At 45.7% G+C, this 21,285-nt stretch overlaps 1 protein-coding gene across 6 annotated transcripts in view; it reads left to right on the top strand.

The window, feature by feature from the left end:
* The window catches only part of Tln2 (talin 2), a 419,063-nt gene that overhangs the window by 173,598 nt on the left and 224,180 nt on the right, over positions 1–21,285 (top strand). For 5 of the 6 annotated variants that reach the window (XM_076576578.1, XM_042281192.2, XM_006979299.4 and 2 more), the window contains one exon: positions 4,408–4,483. The gene's annotated coding sequence lies outside the window, so the exon portion shown is untranslated. Of the gene's footprint in view, positions 1–4,407; positions 4,484–10,037; positions 10,170–21,285 lie in introns of those variants that run through there. The other variant, XM_076576577.1, reaches the window with a different exon arrangement.

Below are 21,285 nucleotides of genomic sequence, written 5' to 3'. Positions count from 1 at the left end.
TAATATCTTAAAACTGGTTAATTTTGGGCTGCAAAATGCTTGGGTTACTAATGCCACAGACAGGTAGGCACACAACAGGGTGGTGGAGTCTCTGAGGAGGTTCCACGCCCATGTGGCAGAATGGACAGAGGTCCCTTTTTCTAGGCTTGGAGGGAGAGGGAGGTTCTGTGCTGCACAGTGTATAAGTCGTTCATCTTCTGTATGTACAGCAGGGCTGTCTCTGAATGGGCTGTGAGGATGCGGGAGAGAATCTAGAAAAATCAAGTCATGCTAGTTCTGGTGGTTACAGGAATTGTCAAATTCAGCCCTGACTGACAATGCCCTTGCTTGTGGTAAGTGAGAAGATCTTGGTAGTAGCTTTTGGTGCTTTCTGTTCGCATCAACCAGTGCTTCATGATATCTTCTATACAACAGGCCGCGAGGAGCTACCAAGTGACTCCACATGTGATAACAGAGTGCTCCTGTGAGGCAAGTGTTCTTCAGAGAACTTGAAGGAGTCTTCTTCGGCTTTCACCAGGAGTATTTTAGGGCCAGGCATGTAGTGTGGTGATAGAAAGGGCTGGCCTGGCACAAGCAGCGCCCTGGGTCCCATCTCTAGCACCACGCAAATCAAACTGAAGCGTTTTAAACAGATTGCTGTGCCCACAGAAGGCCTGTTCTGTGTCAGCGTTCCCTGGGGACCCGTTAAGATCAGACAGTGAACAAGTCTCTGCGGCAAACCGTTTCCATCTCGGTTTCAGATGCCTGCTGCTCAGATAAGCTCCGAGGTGGCCGTGGAGCTTTGCTGACTGTATTAGTTGTGTGTTCACCTTGAGCTTTGCCCTCTCCCCCATTGGTTTTATCACAAAGCAGGAAACTTGGGCCCAGAGAGTTTAAGGCACATCCAGGGCAAATGACTAGTAAATTGTTCCACCAAGATCAAATTTGTTCCTCTTAGCCACTACGCTAGTGCCTTCTCTAAATGCAGTGTTGAGTCCCACGGATCTCTTGACTTTTCTTTTTCCCACATGCACATGTGTGTGTGTTGTGTGCTTGTGTAGGAACGTCTGTTTTTGCACGTGTATGAGTGTGCATGCATATATACACATAGGTAGGTGCAGACTTTTCCCGGGTATTTTTCATGGCTGTGATAAAACACCGTGTTCAAAGGAGCTTGAAGGAGGATTTTATTTGGCTTACACATCATAATCATAATCTGTCACTGAGAGAAGCCAAGACAGGATCTCCACTAGGAACCTGGAGGGAGGAAGTCAAGCAAAGACCATGGAGGAGTGCTGCTTATTGGCTTGTTCCTTGTGGCTCCCTCGGTTTGCTTTTTCATACTCCCCTGGATCACCTGCCTGGGGATGGTACCACTCACAGTGGGTTGAGACGTATTTATCAGGAAAATGCTTTATGGACCACTGTGGTGGACACATTTTCTCAGTTGAGAGTCCTTCTTTCTAGATGACTCTACCTGTGTCAAGTTGACAAAAACATGAGCCGGCACAAGGCCTGACTGAGGTTGATCATCAGGGATCATCTTCCATCCATCTCTTTTCTTCGTCATTCGCTGAGGCATGGCCTCTCCGTCAAATCCAGAGCGTGCTGTCCAGCTGGCTCTGTGATGGATCCCTGGTCAGCACCTCTGAGGCTGCCGTTGTGGAAAGGCCACCACGCCCACCCGTCGTTCAGGGGGGTTCCGGGGGTCCTGAACTCTGATCTCCATACTTCTGTGCTGAGCACTTAACCCGCTGAGCCCTCTCCCCAGCCCTGTCTCACAAATCTTAACACATCTCAGGCCCCCCCCTGTGTAGACTTGCTTGGCTACCAGGCTTTCGTGGCCTGTGGGCTTTTCTGAACTGTGTGTTGGAGGCGTAGATATTTAGTTTGCGTGTTGTGACAGCTCATCTCTGAAACAGCATAGGGCTCTGGTCTTTTGTCTGTCCTCTTCAGGCATCTTCCAGGGATAGAGGGAGCAGCTAGCAGATAAAGGGGGCTGATTAGAAATGTGATTTAAAGGCATCTATGCAGCTACCAGGAGTTACGGCTTTCTAACCAGGTTCATAAATATGATCTTATAGGAATGCTTATTTGATATGTAACTTATAAACCTTTAAAAATAAAGCAAGGAAAAGCATACATTTGTTTTCCAGATGTAAAGTGAGCATAATGGGCCCATTGTGGGAATACATTCCTGTGTTTTATAATCTCAGTGGGGGGAAAAAGTCTTTTAATGTGTAAATACACTCTAATAAAGATAAACCCGTGCTGTGGCCAAGCATATTATGATAGAGAATGTTTCAGCACTAGTCCAGCTCACCTGGATGCGTACGGCTCCTTTGTTCCTATTCTCATGTATCCTCCTCTTCACAAATTTCATTGTTAATTAGAAATTACGTGAGGCTGGAGAGGTGGCTCGGCAGTTAAGAGTAGTTGTGGCTCCTGCAGAGGACTTGGGTTTGGTTCCCAGTACCCACATGATGACTTACAACTCTTCTCAACTCCAGTTCAGGCGATTTGATGCCCCCTTCTGACCTCAGTAGGTACCAGGCACACACATGTTGGTACACATATATACATACATGCAGGTAAAGCACTCAAGCATATAAGAAGTAAATAAGTCTAAACAAATTTTTTTAGAGATTGACCTATTTCATGAAATCACTCTTTGCCTGTGGGATGCTAGGTTGGAGCTGGCCAGTTAACTTTAGCTGGAGATCACAGACATTAGATCAATTATAGGTGATTAATCTTCACTTATAGGGCCACAGGACTTAGTTTATTCCCTTTCCAATGAACTGCTATTATATTTCTTCATCTGAAGGAAAATTTATTATTTGCCTTATCTATCTAAAGGGGAATATTACTTTCCTTAAATTTGTTTATAAATTATGAACAGCAATGTTTTTGTCTTGTGTGTAAATAGATTTCATTTTTTAACAAAAGTATCAGTGGAATGCTTTTGTCTTATTTTTATAATTTATATATTAATTTTTCTGTGTGTGTGTGCGCACATACACACACACATACAGGTCCCACTAGAAGAGGGTGTTTGATCCCCCTGAAGCTAGAGTTATAGGTGGTTGTAGCTGCCCCATGTAGGTGCTGGGAACCTAACTCTGTGATCTTCTACAAGAGCAGCAAACATTCTTAACTGCTGAGACCCGACTTTGGTCTCTTGTTGTTGACGCAGCAAGGCAAATTTGGTGGTTTGAAAGAAAATGGCCCCCAAGGGGAGTGACACTAATGGGAGGTGTGGCCTTGTTGGAGTGGGTGTGGCCTTGTTGGAGGAAGTGTGTCACCGTGGAGGTGGGCTTTGAGGTCTCATTATGCACAAGACACCACCCCATGTTTCAGGCCAGTTCCTGTTGCCTGTGAGTCAAGATGTATGAGCTCTCAGCTCCTTCTCTAGCATCATGTTGGCTGCATGCTGCCTTGCTTCCCGCCATGACGATAATGAACTAAACCTCTGAACTGTAAGCCAGCCACTGCAATTAAATGTTTTCTTTTATAAGAGTTGCTATGGTCATGGTTTTTCTTCACATCAGTAGAAACCTTAAGACGACAAATATCTTAGACTTTTATAATCTCAGATTTTGCTCTCATGTTTCAAAAGACCTTTTTTTAAAAATCCAAATATTATACAATATTCAGACACATACTCCTCTAGTAATCATTTGATTCTATTTTTAGTTTGTGTTTTTATAAGTTGAAGACATGTAGAATCCCCGCCCCCAAATAATAAACCCACATAATTTATTAACTCGTTTTTCGTTCCAACCTAGACTTGGTGACAGGTACCTGTTTTATATGAACACTGCACACTCTAACCTTGCCCTGTTTTTTCACTGTGGCTAAGCTGTTTTGATAAATCTGTAATTGATGGTGTTTTTCTGCCTCTTGGTGGGTTTCCACTGAGTAAGGTGTCAGATGGTGAGCTCTTGGGGCCTCAGAATGGTCATAACAAAAAGATGAAGCAAGAAGGAACTGCCTGATAATTGAGTCCCAGGAACTAAGTAGCACAGCTGTGAACAAGACCAGAACGATTCTGTATGCTAATGGGGAAGAGGGCACAAGGCCTGAAATTGGTTTAGACATGATGCAGGAAGAAGGACACATATATTTGGTTTTTTGTTTAAATTCAAATCCATTAAAACCTTCCTAACACAGGAAAAGGGGGGGAAAGTGTGCTGCCTCTTTGCCGACGGTAATGTAATTTTGGTCTTTACGTAAGTGTCCTGGGACCTCAATTCCCTGTCGGCATAGCAAATTCCCAGCACATGTGGCGTGATGGAGACTCGTTGCTTCCGGAGTTATTTCCTTTCCTTCTTAGCATGGGGAAAATGACCAAACGTATAGACTTTCTACTCGCAACCTGGTGTTTATATCGGTACTTGCGTCTAATGGCTTTTCCTATTGTTCTAGGTATTGCTGCTAGAAGCTTCTCGCACTCCTCAGGATCTTTTCAGTAAGGCTGACACTGCATAAACTGAGAATTTAGGTAAGTCTTTAAAAACTGAATGAAAGAAAGAATGCCTAAAGGAAAACATTCTCATTACCCGAGTCCTGGGGATGGGACGTGCGCTGATGTTCTCCAGAGCATTTCGGTTCTGTCTCTTGTACCTCCCTGTGGTCCTCACCAAGGTCTGTGTGCTGCAGCCGATGTGCAGAATACCTGGTCCTGGTGCCTACTTTCTGTTTGACTTCCTCCCCTAAAGGTTAGGTATGAGAAAAGGGATGTGGAGCTGGGGCATTTCCCTTCCCAGGTCTTCGTGAATTTGCATTCATCCCCATGGCTTACTTAGTACACATTTTGAGAGAGCAAAGATTGGAAGCTCTGGGTAAAGAACTAATCTAGAAACTCCATTGTCTTTGAAATGGAAGTGAGTGGTTCCTGGGGACTTGAGGGTTGTAAATGATGGCTGTAGAATGGGGGAAGTAAACATGAATTACAGGTAATGGGTTTTTCTTTGGTCCTGCATGGGGCAGATCTCAAGTGTTATGAATGAAAACTCTGGACTGAGATGTAGGGACACACCTGCAGATTCTGAGTTTGCTGAGGTTTAGTCCGACAAGGTAAATCTAGTCAGACAGCCCTTAAGTAGTGTCATGCGCCACCTACCTGTTTCAGTTTTAATCTAGTGTATATGCTTTGGGCCAGGTCATTTAATCTCTGACAGTCTCCGTCTTCATCTGTGAAGTTTATAGCATTGCCTAGGATGTTTATGTGCTTTAAGATTTTAGGGGATAGCAAAACCATGTTCGGACTAATTTACTATATCTTTTCAGTGAATATGACCAAAGTTGATGATTGTTGAAGCTCATTGGATATGTGAGAATCCAATGTACATATGTAGTTCTATTTTGTGTCTGGAATTTTTCGTGATAAAAGATTTTCACAGATAATACTATCCTCTGCTTATATCATCTTACAAAAGAATGAGTATTTTGATAATAAAAGAGTAGGGGCAAGGTGTGGTGGTGCACACCTTTGATCATAGCACTTGAGGCAAGCAGATCTCTGTGAGTTCAAGGCCAGCCTGGTCTGCATAGAGAGTTGCAGGCCAGCCAGGGCTGTATAATGAAGCCCTGCCTGTCTTTAGAGGATACGTATTTAGCTTTATAAAAATGGTTGTCCTTTTCACAATCTTTCCCCCTTTCTCTCCAAACCAGTGATCAGTGGAAGACTGAGCAGCATGGTACTAAGGGCTGACATTGGTGGATCCTAGAGTGTATGACCCTAGAACTATGTCCTTTCTCCCAAACAGGAAACAAGGTGGAACCTATGCTGACATTGTTTACATTCAGAAAAGACCCTTTCAGCAAGCATGGGTGAACTAAGAGATATTAGATGTCAAGCTGAAGTGAAGGGACTGTTCTGTTGGGAGCCGAGGTAGAAATGGCTCACTTTCATAAGCATGGAATTAACTGTGGTCAGTGCAGATTGAAAAGGTGACAGTGATCCTACTAGTCTGATGAAAGGTCACAGCAGCTCCCTCCCTAGTGTGGTGGGGCAGCTCGGGTCAGCTGTTTGAATATATATGACTGTCTATTTCAGAAGTGTGTGTGTGTGTGTGTGTGTGTGTGTGTGTGTGTGTGTGTGTGTGTGTGTGTGTGGCACGGGGGTTGTCACCTCATCTTCAGGGAGGTGAGCCTGACACTAGGAAACCAGTGACCCCAAGTATGAAGAACTCAAGGCTGGGTGTAGATCAAGGGCACAGTCAAGAGTTATGAACTCTCAGCAATGTGGTCTGAGTTCCTCAGGACAGAGGAGCTTGCTGAGACATTGCTGGATGTGAAAGAAGTATACTTGGTGGCACCCTGTGCTGTGGCCTGTAGAGAACACATACTATGTTTCTGTTGACTTCTCTTTCGGCTGTGGGTTGTTGTTTTTGCTGCTGCTGCTGGAGGTGGTGGGGGTGGTGGGGGTGGTGGGGGTGGTGGTGGTGGTGGTGGTGGTGGTGGTGGTGGTGGTGGTGGTGGTGGTGGTGGTGGTGGGGGTGGTGGTGGTGGAGGTGGTAGGGGTGGTGGTGGTGGTGGTGGTGTGTTGGAGATGGAGAAAATCATGGCTGGGATTACTGCTAGACAAGGAAGTCCCATGAGGGACGGGGAGATGCTCCCTGCTCTGGGAGGTTAACACCATTCCCTCACTTCTGAGAGTACTGGAGATGCTGCGTTGTCTGTGTGGTTTAGGGCGAGGTGGCTCAGTCCTTCCTTCTTCCTCCTCCTGTGAGTTCCGGCTTGTGTTCCTGCTACCAATACAATCTTCAGAGAAACCCAGAATGAATTTGACAGTCTTACCTGGCTGTTTTCTGCCCTGTCACCCCAACTCTTGGCTTACAGCCTGCTTGTTATGCTTCAACTCTCAGGCTCTGCTCCAAGAATGTTTACTTACTGCCCTTTTTAGGGGTGAAAAGGGTTATATCCAACAATAGTGGGAGCACTTGCCTTAAATGTGTAGGACTGTGAGAGATTACTAAACTTTTGACATATCTGAAAGTGGATATGCTGGGTGGGGCTTTTATTTTGACATGAACCAGAGAAAGGAAAATTGCTTTAAGGGATCTCTGGACTCCAGATTGGAATAAAATTTAATGAATGGACAACAAAACCAATCAATCATGCTCAGGAGCTTTTTCAGAAGAGCAGGGCATTCTGGGTGAGCGCTTGTAGGGATGAATGGTTAAGAACTGGAGGCAATCACACCACAGAAATCAGTGTGGTGTTTCAAAAGGTCCTATGTAAGCATGCAAGTGTATGTGCATGTATGTGAGGAGAGAGATGCTGATGGATGGGGTGGGGAATGATAAATGACTAGTTTAGTTTTCTATTTAATGGCTCATGATGTATTCTGGATTGGAGTGTCAATGCAATCTGTTACGATCCCTGTTCACTATAAGCTTATAAGAAAAATACTTTTAAGAGCAGCCTTAAATTCAAAAGAAACAAAAAACATTGTTTTGGGCTCTCTGGGAAATTTTTAGTTCCCATCTCTGTTTAGTGGAGGATATTCAATCTGTAAAATTCAAAGTAGGACCAATGTAGACACTTGGTGTTCTATACCAAGGCTATGACGTCAGCAACCACACGCTGTTCCCATGCTTCCTTTTCTTAAGATGAAATCAATCGTGCACTTTCACCTTCCCAGCATGCTCCATCTGTTGAGTTCTTTGGATCAGTTTTCCCAGTGACTTTGGCCACCATTCCTTTGCTTGCCCACCTACCACAGGCCACCCGAGTGACTGAGGATCCTCACTAGACCAGGCTTTCTGCCCCCATGCTGGGACCCTTGCCCTGCTGCTGTTATTGCCTAATCCATGCTTTCAAACAAAAGGACCACAGCTTTCATTTTGATTGACATCCCACTGAGATGGCTCAGTGGGAAAAGGCTCTGGCCATCAAGACTGGTGATCAAAATTCAATCCCCAGGACCCACATGGGTCCTGTTGTCCTCTGACCTCAACCCACACTATGGCATGTGTATATCCTTACAAGTACACAGACACATACACACACAATCTGAATTAATCAATATGAGATAAAGAAAGATTAATCTACAATATAACAGGATGTGCCATTTTCTTGAACCTGTGGCTATTTATGTCTGCCCATGTTTTTCTTTTGAAGTTAAAACAATCCGAAGGAAGAACTCAAAATTTGAATATTTTCTAACAATTGGTTGGATTTTATAGAATCAGTGACTTTTTTCAGTGAGTGATTTTGCCTGCATTTGCATATTTCCCTTTGGAACATGAACCTTGAAAAAAGAATTCAGTCTTCAGGGCTGGAGAGATGGCTCATGAGGACCTGAGTTTGGATCCCAACACCCACATAAAAATCCAGGTGCATGTATAATCCCAGCACTAGGGAGGCACAGACAGATGGATCCTGGAGCTCAGTAGTCTGCAGCCTTCACATTCATGTGCAGACACAGGAACATGCCCATACACACATGCACAAACGCAAGAGATCACTCTTCTCTTTAGCTGTAAAATTTAGAAAATTCACGTTAATTGTGAGAATTAGCTTTCCAGATCTATAAAAAATAAACTAGTGTATTCACAGAACTGAACAGTGACTTAATGCAATTAAAATAAACACACTTGACGGTCACCTCCAACGGCATCAATATCTGAATACATTGACAAAAGCTGAGAGAAATTCCATTGCTGCTGTAAACTGTGCTCCCATAGGGGCCTTAACAGCAGTTAAGTCCCATTGTTACATACAAATGGCTTAAAAATGGGGTGAAACATTGGGCTGGAGAGGTAGCTCAGCTGTTCAGAGCACTCGCTGCTTTTCCAGAGGACCCAGCTTTGGTTCCTAGTACCCATGTCAGGTGGCTTACAACTGCCTGCCACTCTTGCTTCAGGAGAACTGACACTCTCTTCTGATCTCTGAGTACTGGTGTTCACGCAAGCGTGCACGTGCGTGCACACACACACACACACACACACACACACACACTAATTAAAAATTTTAAAGGGGGCGGGCGGTGGTGGTGCACGCCTTTAATCCCAGCACTTGGGAGGAAGAGGCAGGTGGATCTTTGTGAGTTCGAGGCCAGCCTGGTCTACAGAGCAAGATCCAGGAAAAGGTGCAAAGCTACACAGAGAAACCCCGTCTCAAAAAAAACAAAAACAAAAACAAAAACAAATCAAAACAAAAATTAATGGGAAACATCAAAAGTCCTCATATAGCCAAAGCAATCTTGAGCTAAAAGAGTAAACTTAAAGGCACCCCACTTCCTGACTTAACTATAAACCTATATTGAACAAGGAATATGGTAATGACTTGAGAGCAGCTAGAACAGTGAACAGAAGAGAAAGCCCAGAAATCTGTGCATTTGTGGTCAACTGATTTCGACAGTTGTGCCAAGAGCACATACTAGGAAAGGGGCAGTCCCTCTAATAGCTGATTTTTTAAAACATAACTTTATTTTATGTGTATTTTATGTGCACGGGCATGAGGTCATCAGATCCCCTGGAACTGGAGTTACAGACAGTGTGAGCTGCCATGTGGGTGCTGGGAATTGAACTTAGGTCCCCTGGCAGAACAGCCACTGCTCTTAACCGCTGAGCCATCTCTCCAGCCCCTCTAATAATTGATCTTAGGACAAGTGGATATCGATACACAATACAGAAATATGAAATCATGCCTTTACCTCTTGTCACATCAAAGGTCAGTCAAAGATATATTAGGAACTAGGGGTATAGATTAGTGGGTAGAATACTTGTAAGTATTTTGAGACCCCGGATTCAAACCCCAGCACTTCAAAGACAGTATTAAGGGCTTAAAGTCCTGAGTCTGTGAAGGACTCTTCTTTACTAGAAGAAAACAGTGAAAGAAGCTCTGAGCATTGTTCTGAGCAGTGGGGCTTGGGACATGAGTCCCAAAGCAAAGATAAAAATAGCAGTGATAGACAAAGGAGGTTACATCAGACCACAAGACAGCAGAGGAGCAGCAAAAGGCTGAAGAGGGCCCGCAAGATAGATGTCTTGGAGAGTAACAACAGCACTTGTCCTTGCAAAGCTGACAGCCTGTGTTCTGTCCCCAGAATCTGCCCAGCAGAGCTGGGTGTGGCAGTGCACATCTGTAATCCCAGCAGTCCTAAAGAGAAACGGGAGGTGGAGACAGGAGACTCTCCCAGAAGCTCACAGCCTAGCTGGTCTGGAGCATGTAGCAAGGTGGGAACAGTATCTCTCTCTCTCTCTCTCTCTCTCTCTCTCTCTCTCTCTCTCTCTCTCTCTCTCTCTCTCTCTCTCTCTCTCTCTCTCTCTCTAGCATGTAGCAAGGTGGGAACAGTATCTCTCTCTCTCTCTCTCTCTCTCTCTCTCTCTCTCTCTCTCTCACACACACACACACACACACACACACACCATCTCAACAAGAGAAGGAGAGAACTGCCTTCTGCTCCTTGTCATCTCCACCTCACATGCGGGCTGTGGCAGGCTTGCACACCTGCACTCACATGCACAGGTCATACACAAACATATACTCACAAATAATGAGTAAATAAATAAGTGGGGGTAAGTATGCAAAATAAATATGGACCTAGAAAACCTTATTCCAAGGAGGCAAAAGAGGCTGAACATATGCTGCTCTTGCAAAAGCCCCAAGGTCATTCAGTTCCTAGCACCCATATCAGGAGCCTCACAACTGACTGTAATTACAGTTCCAGGAAATCTGATTGATGACTATGACCCCTGCAGGTACTGTACTCATATGTACCCTTACCCCACATATGTGTGTGTGTGTGTGTGTGTGTGTGTGTGTGTGTGAGAGAGAGAGAGAGAGAGAGAGAGAGAGAGAGGGAGGGAGGGAGGGAGGGAGGGAGGGAGGGAGGGAGGGAGGGAGGGAGGGAGGGAGGGAGGAGAGAGAGAGAGAGAGAGAGAGAGAGAGAGAGAGAGAGAGAGAGAGAGAGAATGGACATCCTTTGTATCCAAATATACAAAATGTCCATGAGAATTTGAGTAAATACTCAAAACCATTGATTTTCAGAGAAATGGAAAAAAATGACTGACAGGGAATTAGAAATGAAAACTTTGATGAGATAAGACTTCACAGCTCTGAGAACGGCTCCTAGTAAAATGGTGAAAGATGCTGAATGTTGTTGAGACAGAGAAAAGGGAGCCTTGCCCATGGGATGTGTTAGCACAGACCTTCTGGAAGGTGGTGGAGAGTTCCCTAAAAACATGAAGAACATCACACATGATGAGAGTACATGGAATAGCAAAAAGAGATCTGCACTCCCATGTTGAGTACAGAATTGTTGTTTTTTTGTTCTTATGTTTTTATTTTGTTATTTATGAGTGTGTACATGCATGCTGCAGTGCATGAGGCCAAGTCACTGGTTAGCTTTCAGGAGTCAGTTTTCTCCTTTGGGTTCTGGGACTTGAACGCAGGTCATTAGGTTTTTATGGACAGTGCCTTTACCCACTGAGCCATCTTGCTGACCAGGCAGCATTATTCTTAAGAGCCAGACTATGAATTTATATATCTATCACATAATACATGGATTAAGGAAATGATCTACAGACACACAGTGGCATGCTTGCTCACTCTGAAGAAGGTAACCCTGTCTTTCAGCAAGTTGAGTAATTCTAGAAAATGCTGCATTATGTGGAATAATCCAGGCGCAGAAAGAGACTACATGTTATTTTGATGTGGGATCTACAAATGTTGAACTTAAAACACGAGCGATGACTGGCAGCTGCCGGGGGCTGGGAAGCTGTCGTTAGGAGGAATAAATTCAAGAGATCTCTCATACAGCATGATAGCAATGCTAATGATGTCCCCTTGAAACTGCTAACAGAATTTGTGCTCTCACCACATATAAAAGCACATGAGGGGATACATGTTAATTTCCTTAATGTAACCATTTTATAATATATATTTAAAAATAATATGTTTTATGAAATATATGCCATTTTACTTGCTGATTAAAAACAATAAATAAAAACATTTCACTGCAAATTGTTATGTCACATTATTACATGCAAATAGCTAAAAACAGGAAGCATTTCAGAAAAGCTGATGAAAAGTGGTGATGTCTTAGATGGCCATGGTCACCGTGGCCTGCAGTCCCAGCAGTTGGGGCCTGTGTGGTCCTGCTTCTCAGAAGCAACTGCTGCTTTTTTGTGAATATTGTTCGTGTGTTTGGTGATTCTCATGTGTATATATAATATGTTGTATCTCTTTTCACATTATTAGTGTCTATCTGATGTCTGTCTGTCTCTCTGAAGATGGCATGTGGGTGGGTGCAAGTGCATCTGTGTGCACATGAAGGCAAGAGGTCACCTTCAGGTTTTGTCCCTCAAGTGTTGCCCACCTCACTTAGTGAGATGGGATCCCCCACTGATTGGGAGCTGGTGATTCAGCTAGGTTGGCTGGCCCCAGAGATCTGCCTATGGCCGTCTCCCCAGGACTGGGATATGGGCTACCATACCTGGCTTTTTCACATGGGTCCTGGGCATGAAAGTTAGGTCCTGACACACAGCAAGCGTCTCCCCAGCCCCCACCTCACTGGCTTTAACAGCTGTTTCTGGGTGCCTTGTAATCAATCCCTTATCAGCTCATCCGCCATCCTTCCTCTCCTGGCTGATTCATGTCTCAGGTCTTCCCTGTCTCCTCTGATTTTTGTCTCTTCCATGCTATTTCTTTGTCTACACCAACCCAACCCCTATGAAAATTTTCCATTTCAGGCAGTTATATCTTTAATTTTACATCCTTAGGGTCGGTAACACATGCCTGTATTGTAGCTGGACAGTTTTGTTGGTTGGGTTTTTGTTGGGGCAGTGATTGACACAGTGTCTTCTGTGTGCTTAGCAAGCCCCTCTACGTACTGAGCTGTATCCCCTTCCCTTTCCGTCCTGTTCTTTAATAGCAGTTAGGCTTGTACCATTTGGCTCTTGGTTCTTCATGTTAAAAGCCAGTAAGCAACACTTCATACAATGAAGTAAACACTGTCCGCATAGGAGCATGCTCAGCTGGTAGTCTGCTGCCTTTGCCCTCCCATGGAGTGTGGCTAAGTAGAGCTTTTATACCACACGAGCAGTCTCGAATGCCGTCGAAAGTTTCCTAGGCTCTGTTCCCCAGTCTCCTCTCGGAAAAAGCCACTTTGTTTCTGAAGATCTCAGTCTCCCGACTCTGGGTCTGAGAGGGTTGTCTCAGCACATCACTGGGCAAGTGCTGGTGTTTGGGAAAAGCTCCTTCCCACACTGGATCACAGTTCAGGGACTGTTGTGTGGAGGAAACAAGAACCCGTACTTAAAATTCACCACAGTTTACTGGGGACCTGAGGTGTTAAGAGACAGGGTTCTGGAAGCCTGTTACCTCCTGAAATCCTCACAGCAGCCCTGCGGAATGGGTGCTGTGTCCATTTTCACACACAGAGAGATTCCAACTCTGGGTGAGTGATTCGTGAGAACCCAGCTTCTCAGGCTTGTCCCGGAGCTCCTTTTACACAACCCGGCTCCCGTTTGGACTTGGGGAGCTTCCATTTCCACTCTGTTCTGTGATGATTTGAACTGAGAGGAGGAGCAACCACCCGCCCTTCTGGTACACGGCAGAAGTGCTTTGTCAGCGCTTCTTTCTGTGTTGAGTCTTTCCAGACCCCCCACCCCCTCACCCCCCACCCCCCACCCCCCTGCCAAGCTACTTTGAACCCGGCCTCAAGCATTTCTAGGTTCCTAGTTACCTGGGACAGATTCTAAACTTCCTTTACCAAAGGATGGAAATAGATAAAATTTAAAGTTCTTTTTACCGCCTGATACAATACACCATATTTTCTTTAGTTTATCTACCTCACAGAGATGAGGGATGAGTCACTCTCCCTGATGAATGATGTCTGGCTCTGGGTGCTGAGGTTGTCCAGGACTCTGAGCACATCCACTCTCTGATCCCTGTGGACAGCTGGCAGCAGGCTCACGGGCTCGCCACTCAAAGCGAGAGCGAGGGACCGTTCTTCGCATGGCCTCCCTTCCCCGAAGGCCGGATTCCGAGGAAGGAAACTCACAGATAGACATAAGAAACTGGCCTCAGAGGGTGGGATGGGTGAGTGTTGTTCGCTTTTGCTTATGTTTATAAGCACACTGCAGAGCAGTGGGGACTGTGAGTGACGGTGAGCAGAAAGGAGGTGGGAACACAGTAGGTTTGCAGAAGAAAGAAGCTTTTGTGGTTTTGTTGCTGCAAGTTTCTGTGTCTTCAAGAACGTGGCCCTCTCCACCTGGAGTGAAGTCCTGAGGTGGGCCGTTCATGCCTAGCTGGGCAAGGACATACTCCAACAGCAGCGAGATTTCAGTGTGGTAGCTTCAGGCCTTAATTAGGGGTAAACGAAATTCAGTACACAGAGCAAATACCCCCTCTGGACAAATACCACATTTAAGAATTGCTTAGGAGGGCTGGGAAGGTGGCTGAGTAGGTAAGAGTGCTTTCTCTGCGCTGCGATTTCCCAGCAGCCAGCAAAAGGCATGGCCCTGTGCGCCTGTAACCCCTATGCTGCGGGGTGGGGAGGTCATAAGACGCAGGAAGATCGCTCAGCTTGCTGTCCAGCTAGACTAACTGAAAAACAGAGAAGGGATAGGATCGACGAGAGGCCCTGCTTCAAGGGAGTAAGGCGGAGAGTGATAAAGTAGATCACCTGACATCCTCCCTTGACCCTCTAACACACACAGTCACCTTCACTCACACACGTGTGCACACACACTCATACACTACATACCTGTAGGTATCGCTCTCTGTGTCACACACACGCACACATAGATGCACATGGAGAGTGCTAACACTGAAGCTTTAGTCTAAATAGAGTTCACGTGTCTCAGTTTAATGTTTTGGTTGATGCTCAGTTGGCCTCCTAATTTAGCCAGTGGAAGCGAATTCAGGTTGACCCTCACTTTCTCTGAAGTGACTTGCACGGTTTGTATCTGTGTGCGCGTTCTGCCGCGACAGTGACGACAGGCTTCCCAGTCCTGGATCTGCTCTGTCCTCAAGGAAGGACTCTGTTCCTTTAAGTGTTTCGAGGGCACAGGTGGAGAAACAGGACCCATTGATTGCTGTGGATCTTTTCAGGGGACAGAACTAGAGACTGTCTACATGCATAAAACACAGAAATTCAGTATGGAAGGCTTTACACACTGCATTAGCCCACATTCATTCTGCTGTGCTGCACATCCCAGTTATGATGAGCCCGTATATATTTTAATCTGCTCTGTCTTATGTTCCACACACAATGGTCTTCATTGGAAAGATACTTGAAAATTTGGCTTGATTGTATTTTCCATTCTCAGAGATTCCTATTGTTATTTAGGACTCTGCAACGAGCACTTCCAAGTCAAGATATATGGACAAAAGGGTTTACTGAGTGACTCACTGTGTCACACTACAGCTTCCATGATGAGATTTTCTTTTCTTTTTTCTCTTAAGTTTTATTGGGGGGGGGTGTGTCTGTGCTGCAAGGGCAGAGGGCAGATACACAGGGATGTGAAATGAATGGGACCGAGATGCCTGATGTGAAAGACACAAAGAAAAAATAAAAAGAAAGTTTAAAAAGTCCATTTATTTTGTTTTGTGTATATGCATGCATGTGTATGTGCGTGTTTGTGTCCATGTCTGTGGGTGCATTTGGAGGCCAGAGGACAACTTCCGGTGTTGTTTCTCAGATGCCATCCACTTTGCTTTTGGAGACTGAGTTAATTACTAGCCTGGAGCTTGCCCCGAAGGCTGAGATGGCTGGCCAGTAAATCCATAGCAGAAGAGGTAGAGGAGTTCCTTGAGGCCTCTTCTGTAAGGGCACTAGTCCTATTGGCCTGTCACAGAATTCCTTCCCCAACTCCCCACTTTAAACACCAGTGCCTTGAGGGTTCGGTATTATCATGTGAATTTGGGGGTCACAAGCAGTAGGAGGAGGTGTTACCTTTATCCCACCCACCTCCTCCTGTTTCCCCTTATCCCATAGGATCCCATGGGTAGCAATGGAAGCATTTCTGGTTTTTTGGACCATTCATACATATGCAAATGTAGGTATGCTCTCCTATCTGTAGTTCCTTTCCTAGGTGGACACCACCATGCAGCATACACATGTCTGCCCTTTGATTCGTCTTTCTCTCTGCCCTGGTTCTTATTCCACAGCTCCATGTGGAGCTCATCCCTACTCCCTGCAGCTCCCCTGTCCTCCATCCTGTAGATTAGTTCTGGGTTGTCTGGCTTGTGTCCTGTGGGTGGACATCTGGGTTGCTTCTACCGTGTGCTGTTCCAAATAGTCTGTGGCAACAGCCTGGGGCACTCGGGAGCTCTTTTTATTTTTCCTTTTGTGACCTCCTGGTAGTTAACTGTGTGTGTTCCTTGGAGGCAGTCAGCAGACTGCAAGACTGCATGCACAGCTGTGCAGCAAGAGGAATACTGGTAGGGGGAGGAAGGAGAAGAGCATTTAATGGTACTGATGCTGTGTCCTTTACTAGGAGTAAGTCAGGCTTTTAGAAGGTTGGCTAGCTCAATGCCCTGTGTTGACAGGATTCTCTGCTGCAGGCCAGGAGTTAGTGACCTGTTTCCAGAAAGGACTGGACTGTAAATATTTTAGGTTACTGTCTGGGTTACAACCACTCAGCCTTGCTTTTGGAAAGCAACTGCAGACAGCTCCTAAATGGGCGTGGCCGTATTCCAAATGAACTTGATTTGTGGTCCTTGAAATTTGAGTTTGCTATAATGTGTATGCATCATGGAGTATTCTTGAGGGTACTTAATTTTTCCCATCCCTGTTAGAAAATGAAACAATTGGAGACTGGAGGTATGTCCAGGGGAGAGTGCTTGCCTAGTATGCTGAAACCCTTGGGGTTTGATCTCCAGCATCACAAGGGAAAGGAGAGAGGGAGAGGGAGAGGGAGAGGGAGAGGGAGAGGGAGAGGGAGAGGGAGAGGGAGAGGGAGAGGGAGAGGGAGAGGGAGAGGGAGAGGGAGAGGGGGAGAGAGAGAGAGAGAGAGAGAGAGAGAGAGAGAGAGAGAGAGAGAGAGAGAGAGAGAGAGAGAGTGTTGGGGAGGATGGGGGTTGTAAAAACAGTTCTTAGTGGATACGCCGTGCTTTGCCAACCTCTACCCTAGGCGTTTGGGAGCCTAGAAAATTCTTAAACGTCAGAGGTGCCTGCTGAAAAGGTTATAGGTGGCATTTCAAAGAGGTCTTCATTTGGGGCCTGGAGCCCAGGCTTAGGAGGCTGCCAATGGCTTGGAGGCTGTCTCTGGAAGCATCCTGTGGAAGTAGAAATGCGATTTCCTTTCTGCTTTTATTATCTGAGGCTGAGAACTATTAGGGAACATGTAGCTCATTATATTAGGGGGTATGAAATGTATTTCTCAAAGCTTTGTTGTGTAACTTCGTACAGATGGTATGCAGAGAACGTTTAAACCCACTCTTCCATGTTGTGTGGACTTGGGATGATAGTCTCTTATGCTTCTCATCATTCTTCGACCTTCTTCTCCTGTCCAGAAATCAAGCTTTCTGAGAACCATTCCAAGGCGAGCCCCCTGAAGCAGCTGCCTTGTATGTCTTGATTCTTACTGCATTTGTGTCCTTTCTGTTGAGAATGTAGTATTTTGTTTGTGGGAGGAGGCTCTGAAGTCGATGTAAATGAAAAGTGCATCTTCGTATAATGGAAATTATTAGAGCGCCTTTTAAAATGTCACCACAGATGAATGCAGACAAGAGGGAGTGGAATGTATTAGAAAGTAGGTCAAGTTATCTCATGTTTATGAATGAGACAAATTACACTGTAGATTTAGGTTTATAAAACTTGAGTGATAGTATAGTTTATATGAATTATCCTAGCCTAAATGGTATTACCCAAAAATGTAATTAAATAGAGTTTGTTTCTTTATCCTTTGTGGCTAAGTATTTTATACCTAATGTTTTACAAATTTAATAATCTAGTAGAAGCCACGGGCTTCTAGTTTCTGTTAATATTTCCTGTATTGGATGCAGAATTGGCTCTCGGGAGTTAGAGCCGGAGGTAGGTGTTTCCAGAATCCATCCAAGACTTAGACGAATTATTTTTCAGTGAGCTTCCCATAGCCACCTCACCCTCCCAGAACCAGGCCAGTTTCTTTGGCTTCTGCTGTAGGAAGTTCTTCAGTTAGGACCTGCTCTGTGGGCTGACACCATGCCCCTTACACAAACAGATCTTGCTTACAGTGGATGGTCATGCCTCGCCCTTCTGCCCATTGTGGGTTCTAATTCAGATCTGCCCATCTCAGTGTTGGAATCTAAGCCAAGCAAAAAAGGAGGCAGATGGATACTCGGTAAATTTAGGTCTGTAGTTTCTCAGTGCATTCGTGACCCAGCCCGGTGCTTGCCACATTTCTGGCCTTCTGAGACGCCTCTTTAGAGGTAAACCTGCCAGCGTTAGGTGCTCCAGGGATAGGGTAAGAGTTTCCATGTGCGGTCACAGAGGAATGAGACCTAAAAGACAGCGTGAACTATCTTTCACACAAGATGGTCAGTCAAAATACCATCCCCCAGTGTCCCTTAAAGCAGTGTTTGCACTAACTGGGTGAAAAGTCAGTGACACTGCCTTGCTCTCCAGCCTTGCTGGCAAATGACCTCAACACTTCCTTCCACTGTGAATGATCAGTGCAGCTGATCTGTGCTCTCCCCTCCCCCCCACCCCTTTCTTCCTCCTCCTCCGCCTCAAGGGCTGTTGCCACCACCTTCTTGGAGGAGGCTAGAAACACTCAGAAGTAAGTTACCAGAAATGGAACTTCAATAGAAGATCATTGATCTTGCTGTTAGGCAGACTTGGGTTTGGGTCCCAACCCCTGGCAGTTAGCACGCGTGTAGGTTTCTGCGCTTGTTCCTTGGCTGTGAAGAACAGAGCTAATGCTACCCTTCCTGTTGTAGTTACCTGTCTCCTTGCTGCCACAAAATGCCAGACAAAAGCAGCCAAGGATCTGATTAAAAACAACTTGAAAGCTGGGCGGTGGTGGCGCACACCTTTAATCCCAGCACTCGGGAGGCAGAGGCAGGTGGATCTCTGTGAGTTTGAGGCCAGCCTGGACTACCAAGTGAGTCCCAGGAAAGGCGTAAAGCTACACAGAGAAACCCTGTCTCGAAAAACAAAAAAACAAAAAAAAAAAAAACTTGAAAAGGGAAGGTTTATTTTGACTCATCTCTTCATGGGTTCAGTCTACTGTGTTGGGAAGGCATGGGTGCAGAAATCTAAGGACAGCTGGGCTCGTTGCTCACACCGTCAGAGTTAAGAGAGGTTGCTGCTCAGATCATCTGCCCCCTCCCCCTTTTCAGTCTAGAATCCTAGTCCATGCAGTGATGGTCCTGCCTAAATTTTGGAGGACTTTCCCATCCTAATCAACAAAGTCTAGAAACTCCATCACAGACAAATAGCCCAAGGTTTGTCTCCTGGGTGATCCTAGACCCTGTCATGGTGACGATATTAACAATCAGACTCCCCACAGTAAGGTAGTGTTCTTCATCTGTGGTGTGATGACATTGTCCCCAGGACCCCACCTCCATTATCACTTTCATCGTTTTATGGTACTCTAAGATCCATCTTTTGCTGGATAGAATTATGTCAACTTGACACTGAGCTAGTCTTTGGAGAGGAGGGAGCCTCAACTGAGAAAATGTCTCCATAGATCAGGCTGTAGGCAAGCCTGTGGGGCATTTTGTTAATTAGTGGTTGATGGGAGAGGGCCCATCCCATTGTGGGTGGTGCTATCCCTGGGCTGGTAGTCTTGGGTTCTATAAGAAAGCAGACTGGACAAAGCCAGTCAGAAACACCCCTCATGGCCCCCGCATCAGCTCCTGTCTCCAGATTCCTGCCCTGTTTGAGTTCCTGTCCTGACTTCCTTTGATGATGCTCAGTGATGTGGAAGTGTAAGTCAAATGAACCCTTTCTTCCTCAACTTGCTCTTGGTCATGGTGTTTCATCGCAGCAATAGAAACTCTAGCTGAGATACTGTGGAGTATTTGTTCAACTAAACAAAGATGTGTTACACTTGCTTATGCTGCGTTTGTGTGGGACTATGTAAAGATGTGCTGCATCTGTGTTAATTAAATACAGTTAACCCGAGCTCAGCGAGGCAGGCTTAGCCACGAGTTGACAGGGTAGCAGGGAGGGAGTGCAGCATGGGTTTTCTATTCGGGGCAGTGTGGAAGGAGAGAGGCGTCTGAGGGTGCCAGTAAAGAGAGGAAGTTAGCCAATTGCTGTGCTAACTCCCTGAGCTCACAGCTTTTCACCCTAGCCTTGGAATCTCGAGTTCTAGAGATTTAATTAAAGCTACCTTTAGCAGCTGCAGCAGAACCCCCCCAGGCTGCGGCCTGAGCCCCTGGCCACTAGTCGGTCAGCGTGCGGCCACTGTGGCAAAGGTGAGGTGCAGGACTGAGACGAGGTTGGAACCTAGAGTGGGATATTGCTGTGACCGACCTGACCGTGTTTGGGGGAGGATTGTCTTGGGAATTTTGTGCTAGAAGAGCCATTGAGTATTGAGAGTTCAGTGGGCTGCTCCATCTGAGCTTTGAAGATAAGAATGTTGAGAGAAGGTTGATAAGGATAGAGGGATGGCTGAGTGGTTAAGAGCACTTGGCTGCTCTCCTGAGGTCCCCGAGTTAAAACCCCAGCAACCACATGGCAGCTCACAATCTGATGTCCTTTTCTGATGTGCAGCCATACATGCTGACAAAGCCCTCATACATAAAATACAGAAATAATTTTTTTTTAATTAATGTTGAGAGCAGTGTAGATGACAGGGGCCGCCTTGTGAAGTTCCAGAGGGAAGCAAAGGCTCCACCAGGCCTTTTGTGTGATGAATCTGTGTTGTCTGGTCAGCTGGAGCTGAAGAATCTGCTGTGATGAACAAGAGACCAGAACCACTGAAGTGAAACCCTTGTTTTACTGGTATAATTAATTGATGCTGTGAGCTGGAGCTGAGAAATTAGTGGTGATTAAGGCGAGACCAGCATCACTGAGGTGAAATCTTCTGCTAAGTTGTTCCCTGAGACTCAGCACACGGAAATTGTGTTCCGGAGGTAGCCAAGGTTGGACCTTGTGCTGGCATCTGAACTTGTTCAGTTACCCAAGGTGGTGCTGGTTTTGAAGGCATGATGGGGTTATGTACAGAAGCTTAGGCTTAGCACTCTGAGAGGCCATTAGTAAAGGTGTAACCTAGGTGGAGCAGAAGATCCCAGCATTTTGGAGATGCCAGTATTATGGGATGGCCACCAAGATCAGCTGCAGCCGTGGAGTGGAGCCTGCCTAAGCTTATAAGATAAGCTGTGTGTGCTGAAGAGGGCACAGCCAGAGAA

Source organism: Peromyscus maniculatus, chromosome 7, assembly GCF_049852395.1.
Source record: "Peromyscus maniculatus bairdii isolate BWxNUB_F1_BW_parent chromosome 7, HU_Pman_BW_mat_3.1, whole genome shotgun sequence".
NCBI lineage: Eukaryota > Metazoa > Chordata > Mammalia > Rodentia > Cricetidae > Peromyscus > Peromyscus maniculatus.
Note: the sequence above shows the minus strand (reverse complement) of the source record. Positions and strands in the feature narration are given on the sequence as shown.